This window comes from Siphateles boraxobius, unplaced genomic scaffold, assembly GCF_051911475.1.
Source record: "Siphateles boraxobius isolate OS27281-9 unplaced genomic scaffold, OSU_SipBor_1 13, whole genome shotgun sequence".
Lineage (NCBI taxonomy): Eukaryota > Metazoa > Chordata > Actinopteri > Cypriniformes > Leuciscidae > Siphateles > Siphateles boraxobius.
In genome coordinates this window covers 12,214,682-12,236,532 of record NW_027508733.1, presented here as the reverse complement: position 1 = coordinate 12,236,532, position 21,851 = coordinate 12,214,682, and the positions used below count along the sequence as shown (strand labels likewise).

General features: G+C 40.8%; 1 pseudogene; it reads left to right on the top strand.

Annotated features, from left to right (window-relative positions):
• The first annotated feature begins 200 nt into the window (after nucleotides 1-200).
• Nucleotides 201-16,756, top strand: LOC143736332 (uncharacterized; annotated as a pseudogene).
• The last annotated feature ends 5,095 nt before the right edge of the window (nucleotides 16,757-21,851 follow it).

The window sequence follows — 21,851 nt, the reverse complement described above, 5'->3', positions numbered from 1 at the left end:
AACAGCCTTGAACGGTTCAATCTTATTGTCTTATTACAAATGCAATATTGTGCACAATACAACAAAATAACAAACAAACCATTTAGAGAGCAGAAATCATAGAGGTTGGAGGTGGGCTCTTTTGACAAGTTTTAGGCACCCACCCAGAACAACTGCATAACAACCCCTTGCATTTACTTCAGAAAAATCAATAATGTTTTTTTACTGTTAAAAGCATGATTTTTTTTTCCAGTCTTTGTTTGTACTCAAACTTTAACTTGTGGTGTCAATAAGTATTAAGGCCCGTTCACAACATTAGAGCAAATATAAAAAAAAAAAAAGTTTTTTTGATGATTTACTGAAAATTTTAACTTTTTAACTTTTATGCTAGACCTGACGGTAGAGATTATGGAGAGTGAAGAACTGGATGTAGCGGAGGAGGAACATCGTGTCAAAACTGAAGAAAAATCTTTGAGTTGCTCACAGACTGGAAGTAAATTTGTGCTGAGAAGAGCCATCAAAAATTTCACTTGCCGGCAGTGTGGAAAAAGCTTCCCATACAAACAAGGTCTTAAAGATCACATGAAAATTCACACTGGAGAGAAGCACACATGTGATCAGTGCGGGAAGAGTTTCATATATAAACAAAGTCTCAAATTTCACATGACAGTTCATAGTGGAGAGAAGCTGCACACATGTGATCAATGCCCGAAAAGTTTTGCCCTAAAATATCTCCTAAAAAGACACAAGAAAATCCACACTGGAGAGAGGCCACACACATGTGATCAGTGTGGGAAGAGTTTTACAATAAAATCAAACCTTACGTTTCACATGAAAATCCACACCGGAGAGAAGCCGTACACATGTGATCAGTGTGGGAAGAGTTTTGCACTTAAAGGACACCTTAATAATCACATGAAAATCCACACTGGAGAGAAGCCACACACATGTGATCAGTGTGGGAAGAGTTTTGCACTTAAAGGAAACCTTAATAATCACATGAAAATCCACACTGGAGAGAAGCCACACACATGTGATCAGTGCGGGAAGAGTTTCAAATTGGCAAATTCTTTTAGAGTACATCTGCGTTCTCATTCTGGTGAAAAAACATTTTACTGTATTCAGTGCGGTAAAAATTTTGCTTGGGAAAAATCCCTGAAGAAGCACCTGCGCGTTCATTCAGAGGAGAAGCTTTACGTGTGTTTGTGTGGAAAGGGATTTTCATTGGTGAATGGTTTAAAATCACACCAGAAAAGACACAGCTGTGTGAAGAATCATGTGTGCTATGTTTGTGGAAAAACATATTGTACAGAGGGTGAACTGAAGCAGCACCAGAAGAGAAGCTGCACACAATAAAGACTCCTTAAGGATCACATGAAAATCCACACCGGAGAGAAGCCGCACACATGGGATCAGTGCAGGAAGAGTTTCAGAAGTGTACAGGCTTTGAAATTACATCTGTGTTCTCATTCTGGAGAAAGAAAGAAGCACAAGAACGTTGATACAAAGGGGAAGCCTTACATGTGTTCTGCTTGTGAAAAAAGTTTAACACGACTGAGCGCTTTTTAAAGTACACCAAAAAACACATACCAGTGCGAAAGCAGTGTGAGAGACATTTGAACACTCTGTTTGAAGGGGCGTGTCTGCTGTGAGACTTCAGTGTAAACATCCACTGCTGTGATTGGCTGACATGCTTGCATATGAAATAGCTACGTATTACATGTGAAACTCTCTCGAGTACTTTTACTACAGCTATTATACGTTTTTACTATTACAGCTATCGAGATTAACGAATCGTGAGAAGTTTTTAAAGTATTTAGATCTATTCCCATCACATAAAATGTTGCCGTGATGAGCATTGAGCAAGCAGATGACAGTCTGTTGATCGCGAGAATAAAGATCTTATCACTGCAACGCAGGTTCTGCACTTTCTCTATTGCTTTCACCAATGCAAACACGATGATACAGTAAGAGCTTCGTTGTGCTGTAACGTGCGTCATTGATTTCATAACGAGTTGTCCAGATAAACTCGCGCTGTGCGGAAAGATTGTTCTTTGATCGCTTTCTGTATATAATTTGTTCACAATTTAAATAAGATTATTTTCATCCGACTAAAAGAAACGATGTGAAGTTGATTTTTTAGTCACTGGCTTGACTTACTGATGCATAAACAGTATTGAACGATTGAGAGAAAGATTACCTGTCTGAACTTGAACAATTAGGCTACACATCAGAAATTGTTGCTTGGTAGCTCGATCGATTTATTTTTAGACGTTCATTGAGGCCAGCTCTGTATTGGCCCAAGTTGAGGAAACATTCGTCGGTGAAATGTTTGGACCACACAAAACTTTGGTAAGTTGTGTCGGCGCATTTCCAGAGAAAATAAAATTAACCCATTGTTTCTTCAGAGGCTCGGATGAAGGAACTAAAAAATACTTTTGTGTTCATTTGTACATCCGAACACAGATCAACTGCCATGCTTCGCTCGTTTACAAGCCATGATATCTCTCAAGGAAAAAATCAAATCGCGCTCGCGCGTTCGTACTTCCTGACTCGTTTTCTCATGGGCGGGCCAAATTCTCTGGGCGGGCAAAGCAGAGAAAGGGGATGTCACCTTTCCTCCGTATGACGTCATACGGAGGAGATTCAAGATCGGCGCGTCTGAGCTTTCATTTTTTCAAAGGCAGAGAAAGATAGCCAAAGCTCGGTTTACACCGATTGAAATTTCCCATATTAATGTTAAAAAACCTCATAAAGTGAAAATTTCATGTCATGGGAACCTTTAACAATTTCTGCAATTTTTTTATTTTCCCAAATGCAAAAAAATCCCGTAAAGCACACATTAATCAAAAAACACAATCACTCTTAATATAAGGAAAAATGTTACAAAATTATTAATGTAGTTATGGCTCAAAAACACGAAATGTCGAGCAGTATGAGTTTATAATCCAGTCCTAATATAACTATCCGAAATAAGTGACCATAAAATCACCCTTAAACCAACAGTTTCAAGTTTGAGATTGAGATTTACTCAAAGTTTCTCCTAGAAGAACAATATCTAAGACTTTTTAATCCTTTATATAATTTTTTTATTATATAAATTGAATTATTATACATTATTATGATTTTTGTATTGTCCTTTGTTTTCAATTTTTTTATAATGCATATGTGACTTTTTTTTTTATTTTTCCCTCCTTTATTAAAAAAAAAGTCGTTTTTTACATCTACAAAATGTTTGTGTGCTCAAGTGTACTCCGGGATTAATTGCATTAATATTAGACTTTTTGATCAATTTCATTAATTTTCCAAAAAAACACCTTGATAAAAATTTTCAGGAAAATAAAAATAGCACTTTGATCAAATAGTTAATCAAATTAATAATTAACACAAAGAAAACTTTCAACAAAAAATGTAATCACAAGAGTTTTTGTATCAGGTTTTGAAAAATATAGGTTAGCCTAATTTTGTTTCTTCTCCAGTTTGTTGGTAAAAACGAACCATTTAAACCAGGGATGTCCAAACTCAGTCCTGGAGGGCCACTGTCCTGCAGAGTTTAGCTCCAACCCCAATTAAACACACCTGGACCACCAGCTAATCAAGGTCTTATAGGCTAGAAACGTCCCGGGTTACGTATGTAACCCTAGTTCCCTGAAGGAACGAGACACTGCGTGAAACGCTGCGGGAACGCCTCTTGCGTTGTGCGTCATGAAGCACGTATGGAAACAGCCCAATGGCGAGACGGAACGTCACGAGTGACGTCATCGACCAGGAAACTATAAAGCACACCCCTGAACACAATGGCGACAGCTTCTGGAAAAAGTCTGAAGCAAGTCGATCAAGGGAATGCCGGGAGTATGGCAACGACACGCAGCGTCTCGTTCCTTCAGGGAACTAGGGTTACATACGTAACACGGGACGTTCCCTTTCAGGAACGTCGAGCTGCGTGAAACGCTGCGGGAACGCTAATACCCACGTCGCCATAAGAGCAAGTGACCGACTGTGTGAATCAAAGATTAAATTCAGCCGAAAGCACCTGCGCCCCAGGGGTGGAGCTGAGGTCTAGGTCATAAAACCTGACGAAAGTATGCGGTGAGGACCAGCCTGCCGCATCACAAACGTCCTGGAGGGAGACTCCTGACAATAAGGCTTTGGAAGCCGCCATACTCCTGGTAGAGTGAGCTCGGACAGCCAAAGGTGCAGGCTGACCAACCGACTCATAGGCAAGTGAGATGGCCTCAACCACCCACTTGCTCATCCTCTGCTTAGACACTGGGGACCCCTTCTTAGGTGGTCCAAAACAAACGAACAGCTGTTCTGATTTCCTCCACAGGGCAGCTCTGTGGACGTAAGCATCTAAAGCCCGAACAGGGCAGAGCAGATTAAGTTTTTCCTGATCAGATGATGTAAAAGGAGGAGGACAGAAGGCCTGCAGAACTATAGGTCTGGCCACATTGGTAGGAACCTTAGGGACATAACCTGGCCTGGGGTGGAGAAAAGCCTTCACCATCCCAGGTGAAAACTCCAAACACGAAGGAGCAACCGAGAGAGCCTGAATATCTCAGATTCTCTTAAGAGAAGAAATGGCAAGGAGAAAAATAGTCTTCAAAGTAATAAACTTATCAGCAACTTCTTCAATAGGCTCAAAGGGAGCTAGGGAAAGACCTTCTAGGGCGATAGCTAGGGGTGGGGGAAAAAATCGATTCTTAGATGCATCGCGATGCGGACGTGGACGATTCTGAATCGATTCACAAATGTCAAAAATCGATTTTCAAAAAAAAAAAATTTTTTTTTTTTAGATATGTAGCCTATTTATAATGACGTAATATTGACGGAACGCAAAAGACGGAACTCTGCAGCGCGGAAGTGCAGTGCCCGGACCGTCTGTCTGTGGCGTGCGCACATAACAGAGACGCGATGGCTGAGCGCGAAATCCAAACACCCTCCTCGTTAAAAGCTGACGTGTGGAAATATTTTGGCTTCTATGAAGTTGAAGGGGGAAAGGAGCTGGACAAGAGCCACACTAGTTGTAAGCTTTGTAGAATAAAACTAAAATATTTCGGCAACACGACAAATATGAGAAGCCATATGACACGTTTCCACCCAGAGGAGGAAAAACACTCGGCTGTACCAGAGCCGTTTCTCTCTATGGCTCTGGGGTGTACCGGTGTTCAGACGATTTCTGCTGCCTTGTCGAAAAATGCTACCCAAACGCGAATCGATCATAGATAATGTTGATTCATTCTCTATTGTTTCCATAATGGTGTAAATCTCACAATATTATAACATCGTTATTTCATTTTAATCAGGGTAAGTGTATGGGGAGCATATTTGGATATTTTAAATGAACTAGCAATTATCACATTTGATATAACAAGTAAAAATGATATTATTATATGAAATAAAATTATAATAAAATTCGAAGTTAAGAGTACAGTATAATATACTGTTTTTATTTTTAAAACGGTGTGAAAAGTAAAAATTATCATCAAATATTCATCTTTGACCTGTCAAAGTTTCCTACAAGTATCCACAGCAAGGATGCATAGATTTATGGGCGTGGTAAGCAGAAGAAAAATGAGTCTGCACATGCACCAGTAAGTAGCACATCTCGATGGGTAGCATGAATCGTCAGAACACCTGTTGTTGTTATATTATTAATTTACTACAAGTATGCTGCTAGTTCAGGCACACATTTATTTTCCTGTTGGTTCTTTGCAATGTTAATAAAATATATTGTACGTTAATTCTTTATGGGTCATTTGTACTTTTAAAGCAAAGTATTTATATTCACACACACACACACACACACACAAAAGATTCAGATAATCGATAATCGCTTTTGAATCGAATCGCAGGCCTCTGAATCGTAATCGAATCGAATCGTGAGGGGCCTAGAGATTCCCACCCCTAGCGATAGCAAAGTCCCATGCTGGCACCCTCGTGCGGACTACAGGCCTCAGCCTCAAAGTACCACGAAGAAAGCGAGTTATAAATGGGTGTCTCCCCAGTGAGACTCCACTGAAAGGGACATGGTAAGCAGCAAGTGCCGCCACATACACCTTTAGTGTGGAGGGGGATAGCCCTGAGGAGAAACGCTCCTGCAGGAACTCCAGCACTGCACCCACTGGGCAGTTAACTGGGTCCAACAGGTGTTCTCCACACCAAGAAGTGAAGAGTCTCCACTTCAAGGCATATAACCTCCTCGTGGAAGGAGCTCTGGAATGAAGGATGGTCTCAACAACCTCGGTTGAGAGACCAGCCCCTACGAGCTGGGCCCCCTCAGAGGCCAAGCCCATAGCTTCCACAACTCTGGGCGGGGGTGAAGTATCAACCCGCTCGCCTGAGAGCAGGGTGGGAATTATACCGCGGCCATGGCCGCCGTTGCCCTACACTTTGGCCTTCATGCCCCGTGAAAAAAAAATCATCGTACGGCCACAGTGGCCTGTGTGCCCTGGCCCTGTCCAAGTTCCATGTATAAAGCGCCAGTGTGGCAAAGTGGGCCACCCAAGTAGTCTCTGAACTTCAATTAGTTCGTGGATTCGCGCAGGTGCAGTGTCATAACCAGTGCGTCGGCGCACTGAAGCGTTTTTTTTTCCCATCGCGTTCCCATTCATAAAAAACTCATGTGCTGTCGTCATGACAGCGATTCATAAAACAACGTCACTCACGGCTTTTAGCTCAGAAGTGTGCAGATTTGGAGAAATATTTATATAATCTCAGTTTACATCAGATTTCTATTAACAGGAATAATATTTTATTGAATTGAATAGAATGGTATACTATATGAAGCCATACTATATATCCTATGATGTGGGATAGAAATTTAAGTCATTAAATTCAAGTTCACGAAAACTTTTCCCTCCGCTGCGACTGTCAGTCATTCTCCATTCAGCATTCAAACAGCGCGTCGCGTTCGGTTACAGATGAAACCCTCTCCAAGATGATTCAATGTTAATATTATTATACTTGATCTGTAGATAAAGCTCTATGGTTTCACATAAAATGACTATCTTGCTGGACTGTATTGCTGTACCTTAATCATGTTACTTTCTATCGTGTGTCTGTTAGATCACAACACTGGAGCACTATAATTGTTCTTCACGCGCACAGTAACTGAAATTTAAAACTGTTAAAAGAAAAGGCTCAATAAACTATTGCATAGATACTGTATAATACACTACGCATCGATATGTCTTTCCTTTGTGCTTTGAACTTTTCAATGCGGACTCGACGCGCTGCGCGCTGTGACTCTGTGTTGCTTCAAGCGCCTCATTCTGCGCTCAGGATGCGCATAAGCGCTTTGAGCCGCACTGTGTTGGATCCTTTCATAATCATATAATACTTTTGCGCAATGAAAGATTCTTAATAGCCTTTTTTGTTCTGTCCTATCTATCAAATGTTGCTGCCTCATTAAACAGCTGTGATATACATTTAAAAAAATGTCTTAATTTTATAGTAGCCTAGACTATATATAAAATAATTGATCTTTCTGATTTTTATCTTGTTTTTAATTCATGTATTTTACAACAATACAAAGAGCAATGTGTAACGTTTTACCAGATTTAGTGCTACACTTATTGTCTCTTATTTGTTCCCCAGTAAATAATGTTTTTTTCACTAAAATGTTCAGATTTGATAAAATTATTGTACATTTGTGATTTTTATAGACTAAATTTTACCGCTGAGTTATCCACTAATCTAGTTTATAATAGAATTTTTGTCATGATTGGTTATGATCATATTTTTTTTTATTTGTTGTTTTTCTTTATAATGAAGTTGTCTGTATTAAGTAGATTGTGTTTAACACACATAAGAGTGATTATCAGTTCAACACAGTTATAGAAATTCTATTTGATTTTTTTTAACTGCGCTGGTATGCAAAAAAATGCATCTAAAAATGCATCAGATTGATGCTTTAAAATATGGTATATATAACTTTTCTTACGTGGGAGCATGCCCCCCGGACCCCCCTAGAGGGGTAATATCCTTCTCACCTTTTTCACCCCTGAACCGTTTTCATGCCTGATTATACATAAAATATTATATTTTCTGTCTGATTTTTTTTAAATCTGAAGCCAAATCAGATCACAGAAGGTAAAAAATGTATTTTTTATTAAAAAAAGTCATAATCCATGTCTTATTCCAAATTAGGATGTTATGGTATCAATCTGAATGGGAAAACCATCGAATTGTACTCAATGGCCTTTGTGCCCTGTCATATGGCCTTGGTGCCGCTAAAAAAAAAGAAAAGGTGGAGGCCAAATGGCCTTGCCCCTAAAATTAAATAATTCCCACCCTGCCTGAGAGAAAAGGTCCCTCCTGATCGGAATCTCCAGAGGAGAGCCGTCTAGAAGAGACACTAGGTCCGTGAACCATACTCGGGCCGGCCAAAACGGGGCTACCAATAATAGACTGACCCCGTCCCGGCGAACCCTCTCCAGAACTCCTGGGAGCAGAGCAATCGGGGGAAAGGCGTACAGGCGTGACCTCGGCCACGCCTGCACCATAGCGTCCAACCCCAGCGGGGCTGGATGACTGAGAGAAAACCACAGTGGACAGTGTGATGTCTCCCTGGACGCAAATAGGTCTACCTCGGCACGACCATACTGCAGCCAAAGGAGCTCCACCACCTCGGGGTGGAGTCTCCATTCCCCGGGCCTCGGCCCCTGCCTCGACAGGATGTCCGCTCCCCGATTTAAATACCCCGGGAGATAAATCGCCCTCAATGAGAGAAGCTTCCCCTGGGACCATAGAAGGATCCGGCGAGCCAGATTGTATAACGGGCAAGAGCGCAGACCCCCCTGATGGTTTATGTAAGAGACCACCTCTGTGTTGTCGGACCGGACAAGAACATGATGACCTCTCAGGTCTGGCAGGAAGTGCTTCAGAGCCTGAAACACTGCCAACATCTCTAGACAATTTATATGCCAAAATCGATGATGGTCCTGCCACAAACCCTGGGCTGGGCGACCACTCATGATCGCCCCCCACCTGTGAGGGAAGCATTTGTAGTTAGCATTACACGACGACAAAGAGCTCCCAACACAGGTCCCTGGGACAGAAACCAAGGATCCCTCCACATGACCAGAGCACGGAGACAACTCCGTGTAACTTTGATCACGCGGAGGGGGTTTCCCCTCGGGGAGAACCCCTTGGTCCTGAGCCACCACTGTAATGGTCTCATGTACAGCAGGCCGCAGGGTATAACACTGGACGCCGCTGCCATCAGACCCAGCAGTCTCTGGAACTGCTTTACAGTGAGCAACTGGCCTAGCTTTACTCTTTTTACAGCTGAGAGAATCGAAGCGATAAGGGCAGGCGAGCCCGCATTGACACAGAATCCCATAGTACCCCCAGAAAAGATGTTATCTGTGATGGAGATAGAACACTCTTTTTGGCATTCAGCCTCAACCCCAATTTTTTGATGTGTGCGAGGACGACATCTCGATGCCGAGCCGCTTGCTGCTGCGATTGAGCGAGAATCAACCAATCGTCTATGTAGTTCAGTATACGAACGCCCTGGAGCCGCAGCGGGACTAGCGCTGCGTCCATGCACTTCGTGAACGTGCGGGGAGATAAAGCTAGGCCAAATGGAAGAACACGATATTGGTACGCTTCGCCCCGAAAGCGAACCTCAGGAACTTCCTGTGTTGCGGAAGGATGGAGATGTGGAAGTATACGTCCTTCAGATCTATCGTGACAAACCAGTCCTCGGACCTGATTTGTGACACGATTTGCTTTAGCGTTAGCATCTTGAATTTGAGCTTGGCTACAGCACGATTTAATAGGCGCAGATCTAAAATTGGACGCAACCCCCCATCATTCTTTGGAACGATGAAATATCGGCTGTAATAACCTGACTCCTCGCTGGGAGGAGGAACCCGTTCTATAGCCTCCTTTTGAAGGAGCGTTTTCACCTCTTCTTCCATTACCAGAGCCTGCTCGGGGCCCACCACGGTGGGCAGGACACCGTTGAATCGAGGAGGAGGAGATCTGAACTGAATGGCATAACCCCTTTCTATCGAATGCAGAACCCACTGAGATATTTTTGGAAGACTTTTCCACTCTGCCAGAAAATCTACTAAGGGTATCAGCCTCCCGAGGCTGGCCTCTGGAATATTTTGAGCAGCAGACAGAGCGCCCTGTAACGGCGCACCGGCAGGGGACGACTGGTCTGACTGCTCTAAACCCCTCCTCAAAGGGGGCGAGCATCCCTCGGGAAAGCGCACGCTGGGCCCGTCTGCGCCCCGACACGAAGGCGGGGTTGGCAGAAGGGACCCCTGAGGGCACTGTGAGAAAACGGGCACCGTCTGAAGCGGTGAACACCTCCCTCTCACGGTGGGGACCACCCTCAGCATCCTGACACCAGTGGCGTCAGGGCTTCTTAGACGAAGCCTTCCTATCCATAATGACTGTCCTCAGATCAGTCTTACCACTAGAAGGCTTCGCCTGAGACTGTCGCGTCTGTTCCCACTGTTTAGAAGGGGGGCCACGAGACGCGACACTCTGCCTTTGTTGCACCCTATGTGAGGAGCTAGTCGACGGCTTGGTCTGCCCTCGCCCAGCAGACCCTGGGACATGAACTTTAAGTGGGAGGAATTTTTGAAAAGCTGCAGCTTGTTTCTTTTCTTCCTGAAATGTATCTATGACCGTGTTTACCACGTCACCGAATAAACCAGATGGAGAAAGTGGAGCATCCAAAAGAAAAGCTTTCTCTTTATCCTTCATATCAGGCAGATTAAGCCACAAGTGTCTCTCTGCGGCCACCAGAGCTGCCATAGAACGGCCCATTAGTTTAGCCGATTCCCTGGTGGCACGCAGAGATAAATCTGCAGCCTGACGCAGTTCTCGAACCACGTCAGTGCTGACCTCCTCACTCTCACTCATATCTTTTAAAAGATCGGCTTGGTATGCCTGCAATATTGACATCGTGTGCAGACACGCCGAAGCCTGACCAGCCGCCGAATAAGCCTTACCCACCAGAGCCGAAGTATTTCTGAGAGGCTTGGTGGGTAAAGCTGGTTTCTTAAGAGACAAGGAAGACTCAGCAGAAAGATGGCTAGCTAGAGTCTCCTTCGCCTTGGGCATCGCCCCATAACCATATAACTTAGCCCCCGATATATTAGAATATGTGGAAGTCTGGGGGCTAAACACACGATAAGAGGCGGGTCTCTTTCACGACCTCGACATCTCGGTGTGGAGATCGGGAAGAAACGGAAGGCACCGCCGTGGAGGCTGAACGCGGGAAGGCAAAAATCGTTCGTCAAGCTTGCTTTTAGAAACATATTCCTAAGCTCATCGTGTTCAGGGGAATGAGGTGACGAGTCCTCAACATCCCCTGTCTCAATACTGACAACATCCAGCTCCTCAGAACTGGATAGCTGCAGTATTGGTGCCTCAGCCTGGGGGGAAGAAACCGCAATGCGTGCTTCCACACCCGGAACTGAGGCACTGGAACTGGCAGGTAAAGGCTGAGATAAGGCAGAGCCCGTATCAAACCCCGCTGACAGATCCATTTGCGATCCCCACGACAGGCGCCGCCGCTCTGCCTCGACAGAAGCGGGACCCGAGCCGTGGGGAGCGCGAACCGAACCACTCCCCTCGAAGAGTGATCGGCCGGAGCGGAGCATTCTTAATGGAAAACGCTCGCAATGCTCACAATCAGCCCCCTCGAGAGCTGACTGGGCATGCTGCACTCCCAAACAAACAACACACAGATCGTGTGTATCCCCACCCGTGAGAAAACGAGTACAGGGGGGAACACACTTTCTGTATTGCTGCTCGCTCGTCATACTGATATGTGTGAATATATATATAGTTTTTTTTAAGTGAAAAACTCCTGCCTAGAAATCACTAAGAACAGACAAAAACACAGGGACAGATTCACACACAGAGCGCTTGCTGAAGACAACAGAAGCTGTCGCCATTGTGTTCAGGGGTGTGCTTTATAGTTTCCTGGTCGATGACGTCACTCGTGACGTTCCGTCTCGCCATTGGGCTGATTCCATACGTGCTTCATGACGCACAACGCAAGAGGCGCTCCCGCAGTGTTTCACAAGAGGCGTTCCCGCAGTGTTTCACAAGTGGTGCCTACGGATCCAGGGGACTGGCCATAACCAGTGTGGGAGATGGGACCAGGAAATCAGACAGGAACATTAGCAGAAGAAGATCATCTCCCTAAAGGCACTTGATCACTGGATTTTTGTCTTGTCAAATTCAAATTAGCTTTATTGGCATGAATGTGTAAAATAGCACAATATTGCCAAAGCAATAGACATACAAACATAGGCTATATGTAGATAAATAAAAGTAAACAATAAAAATAAAGAAATAAATTTAAAAAATCATCATCAAATGTAAAAAAACAATTACTAAAATATCAAACAATCAAAATAATAATTATTTGAAAATTTGTACAATTATTTATCCATCTGATGTTCCACTGGATGTCCTCATTTCATGGCATGAGGAGACATATTTTGCAGCAATTATTTCTCATTTGGGCATTTCTCCCAGTAGATATGGGAGTTTCTGTGTGTCTGATATGGATTCGAATTCAGGGTATATTTGGGAAATGTTTGGGAAGTGTTTTTGTCTTAGTGTATTATATTTGGGGCATGAGGTTAAAAAGTGCAGCTCTGTCTCTACCTGTCCCCGGTCACACTGAGAGCAGAGTCTCTCCTCTTGTGGAAGCCAGCTCTGTCTGTGCCGACCCGTCTCTATGGCCAGGCTGTGTTCACTCAGTCTGTATGTTGTCAACAGTTTTCTTAGTTTAGGACATTTTATTGTACTCAGGTAATTTGCCAGTGAGAATTCTCTTTTTAGGGTCAGATAACATTGTAATTTACTTTGTGTTTTGGTCGTTTCTTTCCAGTATTCAATATATTTTTCTTTCTGCTTGTTGATAATTTGGTTTGTTCTTGAGCTGGCGTTGCTGTCCTGAGGCTGTTGGGGACTTGTTACTGCAGAGACCCTCAGGACCAGCTGGCTGAGGGGACTCTTTCTGCTTTCAGCTCCTGGTATGTTAGGGCTTTGTGATGATATGTCTGGGGGTTAACTGATTTTAAGTGATTGTAAAATTTAATGGATCTTTTCTGTATTTTTAGTAAGAGGGGTATTGGCTGAGCTCTGCTCTGCACAGGTTATTTGGTGTTTTTCTCTGCAGAACTCGGTATGGAAAGATTCTATGATTGTTTTGTCCCATTTGTCAAATTCATTATTAAGTTTTGGCCCCCAAATTTCACTACCATATAGAATTATTGGTTTTAGTACAAATTGGAAAATTTTAAGCCATATTTCAATTGGAATATAGATTTTAATGTTTATTTTTATTGCATAGGTCAGATCTTTCACAGCCATGTTGAGGTTCCCTGTGTATGTAATGTCGAGGCCAAGGTAAGTGTAGTTTTTTGTGTGTTGTAATGGTGTCCAAATAGAAATTGTGTGTAATCTCATTTCTGTATTGTTTCTGAAAGATCATTATCTTAGTCTTTACTGTGTTTACTGTCAGGGCCCAGGTCTGACAGAATCTCTGTAGGAGGTTGAGGTGCTCCTGCAAACCTTCTTTAGTAGGTGAGAGTAACACTAAGTCATCTGCATACAGCAGACCTCTGATGAGACGGTTGAGCTACGGTTTTTCTGGATAAAAACAAAAAATGTTTTTACATTTATCAGCTGATTTCAGTGGTTTGTATGTGGTGTACAAAAAGTTTCATCTCCAGTTATTTAAAATCTCGAAGACTTATAAAAAAAATATTAGGAATTGTCAAAGCTAAGGCTTGTCATGTAGGCTATTTGGCTTTTTATTCTTGGATAAGAATTGTGAAGACCCCCATACTAAGATTTAATTTAATGTTCACATTAAATGAAGTAAAGTTTTCTTATTGTGGAAAAAACATTTTCTGTGATTGACCCGATTTTAGCAATAACAAAGATAACGGATGGATCCTTTATGGTAATACATATGATATGGTACAACTACAGTGAAATGCAAATAGTAAATATAAGATAAAGTGAGAAGTAATAGTAAATTGTTTAGTCAATAAAATAAACAAACAGTATACAGCAAATAAAATAGTAATGGATAGTATAGTTATATAATATCATAAGTACAATAAAACAATCATACAAATATTGATAATAGCATATAGTTTATGTATAATACTATAATAATAGCAATATAATAAGAAATATCAATTACAGTATATAGACAGTAAAAATAATAAGTTAGTGACTATGATAGCATAAATATAATAAGAAATATCAATTACAGTATATAGACAGTAAAAATAATAAGTTAGTGACTATGATAGCATAACTATAATAGATTGATAATCACAAGTGGTATAATATTATAATAACAATAATAATAAGAACAGCAAATACAAATAATATCAATTGCAGAATAATATAGACAATATGAAAAATTGATCATTAAACTGACATTAGATTTGTCATTTTATTTTATCTAGGCCTACATACAGTGAAGATAATGTATAAATATGCAAATATAATTTATATATTTTAAAATATTCCTACATAGGCTATATAAAATAAAATGACACAACACTGTCTCTTTTTTGTTAAATTTCAGTTTTATTGATCAGTAATAGCCATCATAACAGTATAAGTAGCCTAAAAGGTATAAAAAGCTATACAAGACAAGAAATAAAGTAAACGATTCAGTCAAACACACATCAGGATACAACGTTAAATAGCCTAAATATAAAGTTATGAAACTTTAGAACGTCAGAAGCACTAGCCGAGGTAAGGCTGTTCCAGGCGGGGTACATGAGCGCTGAGCGCCTGGCTAGTAACTCGCTAGCCTGTTAACGCGCCACCCGTGCGCTCAGTTATTTATTTATTTTTCTCTCGTGCGCCCACGCCTCTGAGTTCATAAAAAGCCCAGGTGAGTAAGAATCAGTCAACAAACATGGTGAGTAATGTCTTGTCCTGTTATTGTCACCTGCACTTCATATTAAATGTTTAGCATATCCTTCCCCATCGGCAATATAGGGTTTATATGTGATAAATGCAAGGAAACAGTCAGGCTGACAGAGAAGATTTCAGAATTAGAAACACGCATCCAAACTTTAATTGAGGATAGTAAGTGTGCTAGAGCTTTAGATGCTATTTTGGATGCGCCTAGCATAGTGAACTCTTTACATGATTCGGTTCCGGCTGAATTATTGCCTGTGCAGCCAGGCAGATGGGTGACAGTGAGGGATCGCTCTAGTCGCGGATCAAAAACCACTCTTCCGTTCCGATTACCACAACAAATTGTGAATTAATCACAATTAATTCCACAAAATTATATATATATATGTAATAAATATATATATATAATTCCACAAAAAAACACTGAGAAGTTAAATATATAAATAAATAATAAAATGAAAAATTGAAAAATAATAAATGCTTTGAACAACATGGTTGTATAAATAACTGAATTTTCTGTGTGAACACTTTGAACGGTTCAATAAATGTCTTACTACAAATGCAATATGGTGCACAATACAACAAAATAACAAGCAAACCATTTAAAGAGCAGAAATCATAGAGGTTGGAGGTTTGCTCTTTTGACAGGTTTTATGCACCCACCCAGAACAACTGCATAACAATCCCCTTGCATTTACTTCAGAAAATTAAATTATATTGTTTTACTCTTAAAAGTATGTTTTTTTTCAGTCTTTGTTTGTAATCAAACTTTAACTGGTATGGTGTTAATAAGTTTTTAGGCCTGTTCACAACAAGAACACTAACTATTAATATAACTATATTAGAGCAAATGTAAAAAAAAAAAATTGGGATGATTTATTGAAAATTTAACGTTTTTAACTTTTATGTTAGACCTGATGGAAGAGATTAAGGAGAGTTAAGAACTGGATGAAGCGGAAGAGGAACATCGTGTCAAAACTGAAGAAAAATCTTTGCTCACAGACTGGAAGTAAACTTGTACCGAGAAGAGCCAACAAAAATTTCACTTGCTCTCAGTGTGGAAAAGCTTCCCATACAAACAAAGTCTTAAAGATCACATGATAGTTCATAGTGAAGAGAAGCCACACACATGTGATAAGTGCGGGAAGAGTTTCACACTAAAAGTAGTCCTTGATGATCACATGAAAATCCACACCGGAGAGAAGCCGTACACATGTGATCAGTGCGGGAAGAGTTTCACACTAAAAGTAGCCCTTGATGATCACATGAAAATCCACACCGGGAAGAAGCCGTACACATGTGATCAGTGCGGGAAGAGTTTCACACTAAAAGTAGCCCTTGATGATCACATGAAAATCCACACCGGGAAGAAGCCGTACACATGTGATCAGTGCGGGAAGAGTTTCACACGAAAAAGAGCCCTTAATGATCACATGAAAATCCACACGGGAGAGAAGCCGTAATCAGTGATCAGTGTGGGAAGAGTTTCACATTGGCAAGTTCTTTTAGAGTACATCTGCGTTCTCATTCTGGAGAAAAAACATTTAACTGTAATCAGTGCAGTAAAAAATTTATTTCGGCAGGTGCCCTGAAGAAGCACCTGTGCGTTCATTCAAAGAAGCTTTATGTGTGTTCTTTGTGTGGAAAGGGATTTTCATGGCCAAATGGTTTAAAATCACACCAGAAAAGACACAGTGGTGTGAAGGATTATGTGTGCTTTGTTTGTGGAAAAACATATTTTACAGAGGGTGAACTGAAGCAGCACTTAAAAGAGAAACTGCACACAAAAAAAACTCTTACTGAGAGAAGCTGCACACATGCTGTAACGCAGTGGTTCTAACCCATGTGATAATGAGCTGATGAGTTGAATCAGGTGTGTTTGATTAGGGAGACAAAGAAAACGTGCAGTGTTGGTGGTCATCCAGGACAGGTTTGAGAACCACTGCTGTAACGGTTACCAGCTGGAGTGCCCTTGAGAGCCTCCAGAGGGCACTTCACCCTGGACTATTGGCACTCTCACAAACTACATTTCCCAGAACTTACTGCCCGGACTCATCATCACTGATTGCATTCACCTGTCTCTCATTACCTTGTTAGTATCTGCCTATTTATTCCATGTTCACTCACTGCGAAGTTTTGTATGTTGTTGCACATTTCCGAGCATTTTCCCTGGTTTCATGTCTCATGGTTTTTGGATTTCTTGCCTGTTCCGTGGATTACTCTTTTACCTCTGACCCCTGCCTGTTTTGTTTGTTTGGACTGCCTACCTGTGTTTTGACCAATTGCCTGTAATATTGGATTACATGTCTGGATTGTCCCTTAATTAAAGCTGCATTTGGATCTCAACCTTCGTGTCTCGGAGCAGTTCGTAACACATGCTATCAGTGCAGGAAGAGTTTCAGAAGTGTTCGAGCTTTTAAATTACATCTGTGTTCTCATTCTGGAGAAGTAAAGAAGCACAAGAAAGTTGATTGTGGCCTGCGGAATGTTGGTCCTCTCCTCTTCGATGGCTGTGCGAAGTTGCTGAATATTGGCAGGACCTTTGACTTGTGAACAATATTTGAGTGAAATAGGCCTTTTGTGTACATACAAAAAAGTCTTAGATCTTTGAGTTCAGCTCATGAAACATGGGGGCAAAAAAAAAGTGTTGCGTTTATAATTTTGTTCAGTATATTATGATTTAGAATTTTGACAATTTCTGCATTTTTTTTTTATTTCAAAATGCAAAAAATTCAAAATTGCAAAAAATTGGGTTCTTCGAACACGCCTGTTGTTTATGATTAGTATAGCTGGATTGAGTTATCTGAGATAATTGCACGTTCATGCGCTGGTTTAAAATGGTATATGTGTCGATAGTAGAAACATTGATCAGCAACGCTGCTATTGGCTGCTCACCGTGGCCAAAGAACACGCTCAGTTTTTCACCGCAGTAGAGCAGGAGTTATTGCTTGAAGGATATGCAGAATTTGAAAACTTAATTAAAACGCCAGGGAACACCTCAAAGTGTGCAAAAGCCAGGAGAGAGGGCTGGCAAAAAGTAGCAGACAAATTAAATGTGTAAGTGCTCCATGTTATGGATCTTTCACTTATTACAGTATATATTCTTGTATTTTTATAATTTCATAATTGCTTAATGTCAGAGCCACCTCAGGACCCAATAGAACATGGGAACAAGTAAAAGTGAAATACAAGAAAATTCTTCAAAATGGTGATCTTTTCTACTTCTACTGTTTAGGCTCTTTTACCAAAATAAATGTTAAATGATGTGTTTGTCTGTTTATAACAGCAATCAAAAAAAAGATGGAGCAGAAAATAACAGGTGGTGGTCCTGCACCCCCACATTATACCTCGGCTGGGCCAGTGTTGTGAATTTTTTTTGGTAATTCTTTTTATTCAAAAATGGCACAGGGCGATATCCGTACCCTATATAAACGGAATCTACTACAGAAAATTGAGTATTTTGACCTGAAAAAACAACAGAAATAGAACTTGACACCTTAAAAAAGAAAAAAAACTGGCACTTAAGATTGAGTTGCTTCAAAAGGAACTTCAGAGTAAGTGCTAATACACTATTTCACACAGAGTACTATTGCTGACCTTGGATAACAATATATCTTATTGCAGGCAAAAGATGCCCATCACTGGCTTTTCTTGAAAAAGAATAATTGAATAATAATAGTCTTCTATTCATTTAATGAAGGTTGATGAACCTTTATTTGATGAAGGTAAAAACGCTGTTCCTTTAGCTCTGCCAAGTGCATTGGACACTAGATGGGTCCAAGTGCATTGGCTGGAGGTCATCATCAGGCTGCACCTCCACCACAGGGGTCCTCTCCTTTTCTGATGGTGGCAATGTTGTGGAGTATGGCACATGCAACAATAATGTCACAGGCCCTGTCAGGTGCAACCCTCAGACACTGAAATCTTTCCTTTAGTTGCCCAAAGGTCATTTCAATGCATGCCCTTGTCCTGGATAGAGCTGCATTGAAACGGATTTGTGGTCAGGGAATGGCGTTATAAAATACTGCCTGCTTATATATGATTATAAAATCAGTTTAGTTAGACTCAGAATAAATGTATGTAATACAGTGAGCTTGATATAAAAAAAATTCCTTACCACGTTCAAATAATGTGCATAAATGTGACTGAAAATCCTGGAGTCATGCACAGAACCAGGCCTTTTTTCTTCCACATTTGTGATGTAGGACATGGAGTCACACACCATCTAAGATATTTTTAATCAGTCAACTGCATACTTTTTGATTACATTACTTTCTTAAATTATTTGATATATTACTAATCTGGAATTAAGAAAATTCCGGTTCACAAAATCACCTTCATTTGGGCCCTGGTGGGGCCTTGATGGGGACATGTGTGCATTCTTTGGGACCAATCACGTTAGGGAAGCCTGAAGGACACATACTGTAAGTCCTACTTTTTGGCATGATCATGGTTGCATGATCTTCATTAACAATTATAATGTACCTGCAATGGCAAAAAATTCTGCTTCACAACCTGTGGTCTGAAGTGGCTTGGAAATACCACAAAACCCCTAAAAACTGCTTGAGTGCCAGATAAACTTTGCGACTGGCACGACAGACAGCACTTTTCCCCAAGTTTTCCGCATCTCCAATAGTGTAAAGGAAAGTGCCACTCGCAAAGAATCTCAATGCAATACAAACAGTTTGTGCAGTTGTTAAAGACATTTACATTTGTGTGTGGTTCCAACAAATTAATAGTGTATATGACACCCTCACAGAAACACTATATCTCTCAATAAGTATATTATCGCGCTGCACTAAAGGATCCTATCTATCTCGCAATACGCGATTAATTTGAAAAGCTCTTCGAATTATTCTGGCACCTTCAGCAACAGGTTCTTGTCGTAAAAACGGAAAAGACATGGCTGCGAAAGACTTCCCGGATCACCTCCGCTTATAAAGCCGGGATCTAATCCTGTTAACATGAAATAAGCCTGCTCGCCAGCAGGTTCAAGCTTACGGACCTGTTGCTATGACAGCAAGTCCAGGATGAGCGTCGAAGAACCAAACAATCCAAGATCATGCCAAATCACTAGGGCTGCAACAACTAATCGATAAAATCGATTATAATCGATTATGAAAATCGTTGTCAACGAATGTCATTATCGATTAGTTGGTCTGCTTACGTCACGGGGAGCGTTTACTGGTACGCACACACACGCAAGGTCTCTCTCCCTCAGGCGCTCTGCCGAGCGCGCGCGCTACACGGTTTGGAGCAGTCTCTTTATGGCGTTATTATCCTATCAAATGTCGAGAGCGCATTATTGTAGCGCGAAAGTACATTAATATTATGCGCGAGCGTGAATCTCTCTGCTCGCGCGCGGAATATGATGTGCCGAGCGTGAATCTCTCTGCTCGCGCGCGGAATATGATGTGCCGAGCGTGAATCTCTCTGCTCGCGCGCGGAATATGATGTGCCGAGCGTGAATCCCTCTGCTCGCGCGCGGAATATGATATGCCCAGCGCGAATCTCTCTGCTCGCGCGCGGGAACTGGGCACGCGCTCTCAGATCCACTTCTCTTGTAAGAATTCTCTCTCTGGGCTGAGTGGGTTCGCTGCCTTGCTCAGAGAATATGCCTGCACTTAAAACGTGTTCAGTGCAATCGCGAATTGCTCCTCTTCCCCAGCTAACAATTTTAGGTTTTAAGAACGTTTTCATAACGTTCCCATTAAGTTATAAAAACGTTATTTCTGAATGTTCTAGGGAATTTCAAAAAGTCCAGTTTTTTAGACGTTGTATTAACGTTATTTCTTGGTTATAAGAAAGTTCAATTCTCCCGCTATGTAAACGTTGTATTAATGTTATTTCCTGGTTATAATAACGTTAGAACGTTCAATTCTCCCTTTATATAAACGCTGTATTAACGTTCTTGTTTGGTTATAAGAACGTTATTCAAACGTTCAATTCTCCCATTATATAAACCTTCTCTTAATGTTTTTCTAAGATAATGAAAAACGTTTCATTCAATAAAAAAACATTAAGAAATGTTTTAATAATTATTAAAACCTTTCTTAATGTTTTTTATATAACAAGGTAGCCTATATAATAGGCCTAGCCTATATGAAGAACCTAAAATTTTTAAAAAAGACCCATGAATCATGTCTATAATATGTGTAATGTAGTCCACTGAAGTCGAGTTGAATTGAACCGGGTTGAAGTGACCATATGAAATTAACATGAACATAAACTTGGACTAAACATAGAATCACCAACAATGGTACAGGGAACAAAGCTAGACAAGAGACAATGGGAACACAAGGACAAGGATTATGACCAAAAACAACCAATGACATTCACAAGTTAAAGTTAATTTAATTTATATAGCTAATTTTTACAACAATTTCCAAGTTTATGTTCATGTTAATTTCATATGGTCACTTCAACCCAAATCGGTTTATTGGAAAAAATATAGGCCTACTTGGGTTCAATTCAACTCGACTTCAGTGGACTACATTACACATATTATTGACATGATTCATGGGTCTTTTTTATTTATTTATGTCTTAATTTTAAAATCTGAAAGTTCTTGTTTTAGGTTCTTCATATAGGCCTATTATATAGGCTACCTTGTTATGAATGAAACATTTTTCATTATCTTAGAAAAACATTAAGAGAACGTTTATATAATGGGAGAATTGAACGTTTGAATAACTTCTTATAACCAAGCAAGAACGTTAATACAACGTTTATATAAAGGGAGAATTGAACGTTCTAACGTTATTATAACCAGGAAATAACATTAATACAACGTTTACATAACGGGAGAATTGAACGGTCTTATAACCAAGAAATAACGTTAATACAACGTCTAAAAAACTGGACTTTTTGAAATTCCCTAGAACATTCAGAAATAACGTTTTTATAACTTAATGGGAACGTTATGAAAACGTTCT